At 36.5% G+C, this 8,578-nt stretch overlaps 2 non-coding genes across 2 annotated transcripts; both read left to right on the top strand.

Moving 5' to 3' along the window:
- Window positions 1–2,066: 2,066 nt before the first annotated feature.
- On the top strand, window positions 2,067–2,158 carry TRNAI-UAU (transfer RNA isoleucine (anticodon UAU)). Its single transcript is given in 2 exon segments — window positions 2,067–2,104; window positions 2,123–2,158. It is a non-coding gene; the product is annotated as a tRNA-Ile (tRNA).
- Window positions 2,159–8,255: 6,097 nt separating this feature from the next.
- On the top strand, window positions 8,256–8,362 carry LOC114243256 (U6 spliceosomal RNA). The gene has a single exon (XR_003624687.2). It is a non-coding gene; the product is annotated as a U6 spliceosomal RNA (small nuclear RNA).
- Window positions 8,363–8,578: the final 216 nt, after the last annotated feature.

Here is an 8,578-nt window from a genome sequence, read left to right as displayed (position 1 = left end):
CCATGTTCAGTGATCAAATCGTCCAGGGTTAAGTTACCATCTCGAATGCAGCCATTGAAGAGGTAAAATTTTGTCTACCTTGGTTACCGGCGTGGCCGGGGTAACTTCAATACAGAAATTGAGAGACGCATACGACTGGGTTGGTCGGGATTTCGGAAATTCCGTGCAATCCTCACCTTGCAAATTCTTCAATGCCTGAAGTCAAAAGTCTTTAATCAGTGCGTTCTCCCCGCGATGACCTACGGTGCGGAAACCTGGACACTGACGGCGGGGCTGGCCCATAAATTAAGAGTCGCACAGCGGGTGATGGAGAGAGCTATGCTCGGTATTTCTCTAAGGGACAAAATCCGGAACGAAGAAATTCTCAAAGTTAACAGGCTAAAGTTGCAATGGGCCAGTCACATCTGTCGAGCCAGCGACGCCAGGTGGGGGAGGTAAGTCCTAGAATGGAGGCCATGGATGGGTACCAGGAGCTTGGGGCATCCTCCAACCAGGTGGACCGACGACATAGTGCGCACAGCGGGAAGTCGTTGGATGCGGAAGGCGGAAGACCGCATTCTGTGGAAGGCATTGGGGAAGACCTATGTCCAGCAGTGGGTAGATAAAGGCTGATAATGATTATGATGATGATTATTTATTTCGGAGATAAACTTGGCACCTGCCAAGATGTCGAACTATAAGCAGACCCTTAAACTCTTGCGCATAAGGTACCGGACGTTTCCCATTTAAATAGCCCGCAAAAATTTCATGACAATAATTATGTATTGATTATAATTGTTTGGATTTAAAGAATACGCTGTGCGTGGATAATTGTTTTTTTCATTAAAATCGTCGTATGTTTTAGTACAATTGTAACTATTAATAAAATTAATTTCGAATATTCGAATATCCACATGAATATCAAGAAATCTTTAGGCTTAAGTCTAATTTATGTTAAAGTTTTTTGACATCAGAGGGCAGTGGAACTCTTAAGCCGAGCAGTAACCACAACCACACAGCTCCAGTGGCCTAAAGGATAGGACGCCATCATATTTGTGTCGAGCGATGCAATTATGCCGATGTTCAAATCCCGCAGGCACCAATATAGATGAAATACGTACTTAACTCGTGTTCACAAATGACTTCCACGATGTGTAATAAAAAAAAAAGTGTACTAAAATGTAAATATGCGTAATTATTATACAATTGAGACATGGACTTCAACTCTTAAGGTGGATTGTGGCATTAGCGTTATGATGTCCATGGTCTCCGGTAACCAGTTAACAACGGATACACCGTGGGCTCGTTTATCCGTCTATACAATAAAAAAGGTCCAAAAGGTCCAAATAGAAAATAAATTGGAGTTGAATTCTAGAAATTATGAAGCACAAGTCCTCTTGCTACCTTGCATAGCAGTCAAGCAGTACTTAAAGTGGGATTTTTTATTTTCCTCAGAGTATCTGGAGACAGGACCAGTTACGGAAGTAGACTCTACATGTGCCTTCGCAGCTTACAATGTCCCGTTTGGGATGAATTCTTAGCTTACTCCGAGGCAGGCTGAGAGCTTGTGAGGTACCGGTATTTCGAATCCTCTCAGTAAATCTTTCGCATGTAATCGAAATCTAATTGGTAACTACGCAAAGAATCATTCATGTAAGTTTCTACTTACATAATTATTTATTAGTTCGCACGAGGGGCTAAAATTATGTTGCCATTCATTGTTATCATGATGTGGCAAATTTTTACTTACCCGATCTGAATGTGCTTGTACATATTACAATAATACATACACCTACCATATATTTACTAGGATAAATAATATTATAATAATAATAAGGTTAAATAGAATATAATGAAGTTAGCATAGAATAAATAAGTTAAAGATAAGCAGCGGAACTGTTTATCGGTATTTCCGGTAAGCATACATAGCCACAGAGATATCTTACTAAATATGTACAAAATGCCCATAATGAAATCGCCATCAAACACCATGGTAAAATAAATGCGCGTTACTGTAATTATGAGTCATGACTCTGATAAAATAATTGATGTAAATATGCTTTTATAATTTCGACAAACATGCCGACGCTCCAGTGGCGCAATTGGTTAGCGCACGGTACTTATAAGACAGTTTTCGTGAGCAATGCCGGGGTTGTGAGTTCGAGCCTCACCTGGAGCATATTTTTTGTACTTTTTTATTTTTAGTTTCTGATTACTTCCTTGTTTTGATCATATTAACAAGTATGGCCTTTAGGTTAATGATAGTTCAGGTAGTAATCACGATAAAATATAGTGTCAGCTTATCGATTAGAAACCGGGAGAAGTAACTATAAAAACAAAGCATGTTTAGAACTTGCTTACTGGTGGTAGGACCTCTTGATTACTGGTGGTAGGACCTCTTGTGAGTCCGCGCGGGTGGGCACCACCGTGAAGCAGTAATGCGTTTCGGATTGAAGGGTGGGGCAGCCGTTGTAACTATACTGAGACTTTAGAACTTATATTTCAAGGTGGGTGGCGGATTTACATTGTGGATGTCTATGGGCTCCAATAACCACTTAACACCTGGTGGGCTGTGAGCTCGTCCACCCAGCCAAGCAATAAAAAAAACCGTACGAATACAAAGTTCATTCATAATTATGTTTTTGTAAATGAGTGTGGACATTATGTGATTATGAGATTATAGTTTTTATGCATATACTTAATTTTACATTTGACCTTGAAGGCAGCCCAACTATACCCTGAATTATCTGGCGGTGCTCATGTGTGACTACGACCGCTTAGTTTGGCCCAACCATCTTCTATGTCTTTTAACGACACTAATACATTTATGCATGATGTTGCATTCATTTCTAATCATCATTTGCTACAGATTATAATACATAATTAGCGGTTTTTATGGAACGCTGATGGCTAGAACAAGTAAATCGCGTACTTGCTGTAGCATCTCACTTAAATTCAATTCAGGGTAAATCAAATAAACCTTAGATGCATTAAAAGTTATTTATTCAACTAAATTGTTTTTGATTAACCTTCTTACTGTATTGTTGAAAATATACAAAAAAGTGTACATTTTACCAAAATGTAGACTATTCAAACGTACATCTTCATAAGATTAAATTACACATCACTAAACACTCAGTTTAGGCTGCTCTCGCAAAAGAATCCTTGGAACTGCCATAAAAAGACATTCCGTCACAAGAAACCACAGGTTCAGTAAATTACTAATGATTTCTTCGGTCACGATTTTTTACAATCGTCCCCTATATACATTTATAGACATCGACCCGACCGACCCGACACGCCGACCCCGAGTCGTGAGGAATGTAAATCGTTGACCGTGCGCGAACAACCCTCTGACATGATGATACCTTTCCACTTTTTTTTTCGCGTCACCTACGCACGGGGAAATATTCAGGGCGAATGAGACAGCTTCCATTTATATTAACTGTGGTATGTAGATTGTGGGATACTACGTGCGTAGCTGATGACTCTCATAGCCCTGTCGTTATGTGATCACTGCTCACCGTAAGATTGAAAAAAAAAATCTTTTCGATTAGAGTACACACATGTTATCTCGAAACGGTATAAGGTAGTGGTTTACAAATCAATCGTATAATATTTAAAAAAGAAATGTTGTTGTTCTGTTAAAAAAAAGTAATTTAAATTAAAGAAATAAAATAAATCAGAATAAAACTCAGTTGCAAAAAGTAAAAGTCGCTTCCGAAATATTATAAATAACGAATAAGAGTACATTATTGAAATAGTTCACTATAGTAAATCAAATAATTGTTTACTACAAACATTTAGATTACAAAACTAACAAATTTGCTAACCTATTAATGGCATAAAAATGCCTTTGAGAACTGCATTACTCACGCTAAGGTAATCGTTAGCATAAATCTACATCTATTTTGTACAAAGACAGCTTTTACGCGAATTAGTGTGATTCTTGGAGTACTGATTTCTTGTACAGTAATTTTTAGCACAATTATTTAAATAAATCTTATCTATACTAATCTGTACTAATAATAAAAAGCTGAAGAGTTAGTATGTTGGTTTGTTTGAACGCGCTAATCTCAGGAACTACTGCTCCGATTTGAAAAAAGCTTTCAGTGTCAGATATCTCATTTATTGAAGAAGGCTATAGGCTATAATCTCATGCTAAGACCAATACAAGCGGAGCACCAATAAAGAATGCTTCAAAATCAGGGTATTTTTCCTTTTTGAGAGCTTCCGCTGGAAACGGTTAGGTTTCGCTAAAATAATGTATGACAAAATTTCGATAGGCAGCGGCTTGGCTCTGCCCCTGGCATTGCTGAAGTCTATGGGCGACGGTAACCACTCACCACCAGGTGGGCCGTACGCTCGTCCGCCTACAAGGGCAATAAAAAAAATATGATCCCCTTTAAAAGCTCTAAAAAAAGTGCGACAGCATATGTCTATATTTTAAGGTTGGCTCACTATAGCGTTTCTTATCCTAACCAAATTTGCTCTAAAATAAAGCATTATTTGTGAAGGTGTTTGAAGATGATATTTTTATTTTTTATTTATTTATTTATGTACACACAAAAAGGAAGACATCGTACAGAGTAATAGGAAAATTATGTACAAAAGCACTGCTTATTGCTTTAAGAAATCTCTTCCAGCAGACCTGCGAGAGGATTATGAGAATAATAATTAAAAGTGATGAGTGTGTGTAGAACAGCTAAAATAACAAATACAACATGAAAATATGAGGATATTAATCCCTATCCAAATAAATACGTTGATGATTACAGGACCATTCGGGAAGTCTACCTTTCAAACAAACGAATCGGTTCAAACATTCTCGAGAAATCGGTGAACATCCATAGATAAAAAATCGATAACTTCCTCTTCTGAAGTTGGTTAAAAAGCCTGATTTTGGTACCTTAAATAGCTCCTTAACATTCTATTAATTAAAAATATTTTCACTTTCTACGTAAATGAAGTCATGGATAAAATTTAGCGTTATGCCAAAGTAACTATTTCACGCGAAGTCGCGAGCAAAAGCTAGTCTTAAAATAAACTGAGTGCACGTAAGAAGCTATAATACATCTGTGGTCTAATTGAATGATTTACCAACCTTACCAATTTAGCAAACATATTTATTTATTGATATACAGTTTTACTTGTTAGTATTACTTACGTAAATATACCCACATACATACCTTGGTGCGCAATCTTTATAGTGAAATAAGATCATGTGTAACCTACACAATACAAAGATCTGCTTACAAACTCACCAAAACAAATATAAGTTCATAAATGATCGTATTAAATTATAGTTACGTATAAATACATTAGTGCTAATTCCAATTTCAGTTTTCAATTCATAAATTGTATCTTGAATGTTTGAGACCTGTGATGCCGATAAATGCTTATTTGTTTCTTAAATATTTTATTAGTAGAACAATTGCAGTTAAACTAAACATAATTATAATAGAGCAGATACAAAATACAATAAGAATGCTATACAATTGATTCGATCTCTTACGTGCGTGTATTTTGATTTTAAATTGACATACGGATAGAAAGCAAACATGCACACAGATAGAAAGGCAATAAAGATAAAGTCTCTGGTTGGATATCATTATGATCAGCAATAATGTAGTCCACAGAGGCCGTAAAATATCTGCTTTGGGAAACAAAGATAACGCATTTATTGTGCATTTGTTGTTCGTTTTCGTATTTCGAATTACGATTGTTATACGAATTACGGATCAGAAGCTAATATATTGGTCGAGTATTATTTCGTGTAAATTTAGCAATGAACTAATGTAGTGCTCAAAATCACCTAATTGTGTACATGTAATTAAATAGACTAGAGGTCCCGCAGTAGTCGAAATTCGACTATAATTAATTGGAATTGTAAGTTTGTACACTATTATGATTGTATTTTATACTTCTATAATCACAAATTTCGCCAAGACTACACTATAAAAAATATTAACAAAGACAAACATTATTTAATCTATTCTCAATTTGACAACAGACGTCAAGAACAAAAGTTGCACAATAAATAGTATGCATGCGTGTGTGCGTCAAATACATGGTATGTAGTGTGTGTAATGTTTTCTTTATTGATTTAATGTATCTTTTATGCATTATTTAAAAAAAATATTAGCATTGTGCACTTCTTCTCTATATTCTCTATAAGTGTGGAAAATTTCATACTCCTCCGACCGCAGAATTTTCGTAATAAGGGATACAAAGTTTTTGCTTCACGTATTAATATATAGATACTGGCTAACCGTAAAACCTTTTTATGGATATAAAAATAAAATTGTGATTACCACATATTGCTCTTAATTGTATAAGGCTCATTGGTGAATTTATAAGGTACCGAAAGCCTTAAAGGTTTTTAGGGCACTTGATTTTGGAAACTCTAAACTTTTTTGTGGTCCATAATTAAAAAAAAATCGGTTGTCTGTAAAGTCGGCTTACTGACGATAGTTGAACGTGACAACGTCATAAGAAAATACTGATGGAATGCTTTCATTTTACAAAAGAAAATTTTAATTTTATTTGTTTGATAGATATTTTGTATGGACAATTGACACCACATTAACTTTTCACTGAACATCATACATGACGAAAACATGTAAATTTATTATTGTATAGCAGCTGTCCACGCGAATGCATCGCTCACTCAAGTAGGAGAGAGACCGATGTCGAACGCTGCCGAGCGCGAAGGCCGATTGTGCCTCTTTGTCGCTCGTTGCGCGCTCTCGCTTGCGCTTCAAGCCTTAAATGGAACGCCTCAGAGCGAGGTTACGCCGCATGAGTCAAGTTTTTTCGTGCGTGCAGCCGGCTCCATCGAATTATAAGACGTTGTCACGTTAAAAAATGTATTTGCACTCGATTTTTTTCAACTAATAAACTTAAAATTCCAATATTTTACTTAATACAGAGATCACATTTTAAAAGTAAGTTCCTATCTATATAATAAATACTTCTTACTTTACAAATAATTATTAATTGACACTTCCAAAAAAGAAATACATAATAACATTTAAATCCTTGGGAGTTTAATTTATTTCGAAAGGTAAACATCTTAAATAATAATATAAAGGTTAAGCCACGAATTAAAAGAGAAGTTGCTTTTTTGTATTTTGTATTAAAAATGGCATATTATAAAAAGTTAACAACTATAAATTATTTACTTAATGTAATAATAGCACTTCACCAGAAAGAGCCCTTTTCGACTTTTTATTTTACGCTTGTTTTTTTTATCTTTATAATTTAAATAAAATATTATTATACTTTTATTTTGTACCAATAAAAACCATCCTGTTTTATAGATTGAGAAAAAAGGCAGTGTTCACCCAGTAGACAGAATTCGACCACAACCACCGACACCTCAATATTTACATCTATTTTATATAATTCCTTTTTTCGTTTGTTTTATTGTAATTTTTTCTTGTAGCAGGTGGTGAAAATCCTTTCCACCTTTTCCTAATCATTAACACTAAGAAAAGTTGCTAATAAAAAAAAGGAAATTGACAAATACAGGAGAAAAAGGCGCTAATCTGTTTTCTCTTTGTTCATTTAGATACATATTGATCACACAAGACGCTCAACTGGCCAGGTTTGTATCACCGGTTCTTCTTAGAACTGTGGTTCTTTTTTCAACCAGTGATAAATTTACTTTGACACGATACGATTTGATACGAACGAGATTCATGACGACATCGTTTAAAAAAAAAAAGAATCCCATAAATTTTATAAATTTGCGTAATTACGGGCGGTAAAGCACATTAGACTTACACGGGTCACCATCTCGCCGCCGCCGCTCACCATTTCTGCCGCGAAGCAGTCAGGTGTTTCGGCTTATAGGATGTGATAACCATTATCTTTTGTCGTTATATATTATTATCAAATTAACAGTTCGATCTCATGGCGCAAGTCGGATAGCAGCATTCACGTTGTAGTAAATTTGGTCTCAGATAACCACATAACACTAGTCGGGCCGTGAACTCGTTCACCCATCTACGCTATCAAAAGAAGGCCAAATTTGGTTGGAACTAAATTATTTTTGATTTTACCACCCAAATCTCCGTTTAGACTGGTAAAAACAGTTTGTCACGAAAAATACATTCTAGGCCTAGTAATTAATGTTCTAATATGATAATAGGAAAACTCGGGTCAGCGAACCCTAGTTACATTTGATCTACTACTCTATCACCATCCCATCACACGTCCGTAGTAGTTACTATCTGTAGTATTACTAGAGGTAATGTGCTCGCTACGTTAAGGTACTTGCTTCGGCAGTACATATACTAAAGTTGGAACGATACAGAGAAGATTAGCATGGCCCCTGCGCAAGGATGACACGCAAAATCGTAAAGCGTTCCACATTTTTTCGCCCCTACGACCGAAGGTCGACTGGGAGCTCTTTAAGAGACGACTTGTCGACCTTCCCGTGATTCAGGACCCCAATACCCCTGATGGGGTCGACGATGCGGCAGTCCGCCTTGTCGACTCCATCAGGGGAGCGATCGACCAGGCGACGACTCTTGTGCCCAGCGGCGGGCCCAGAGGTAGACTCCCGGCCCATCTGAAGGCGATCATTCGCCGG

The sequence above is a fragment of the Bombyx mandarina genome, chromosome 04 (assembly GCF_030267445.1).
Source record: "Bombyx mandarina strain Sakado chromosome 04, ASM3026744v2".
Classification (NCBI taxonomy): domain Eukaryota; kingdom Metazoa; phylum Arthropoda; class Insecta; order Lepidoptera; family Bombycidae; genus Bombyx; species Bombyx mandarina.
Note: the sequence above shows the minus strand (reverse complement) of the source record. Positions and strands in the feature narration are given on the sequence as shown.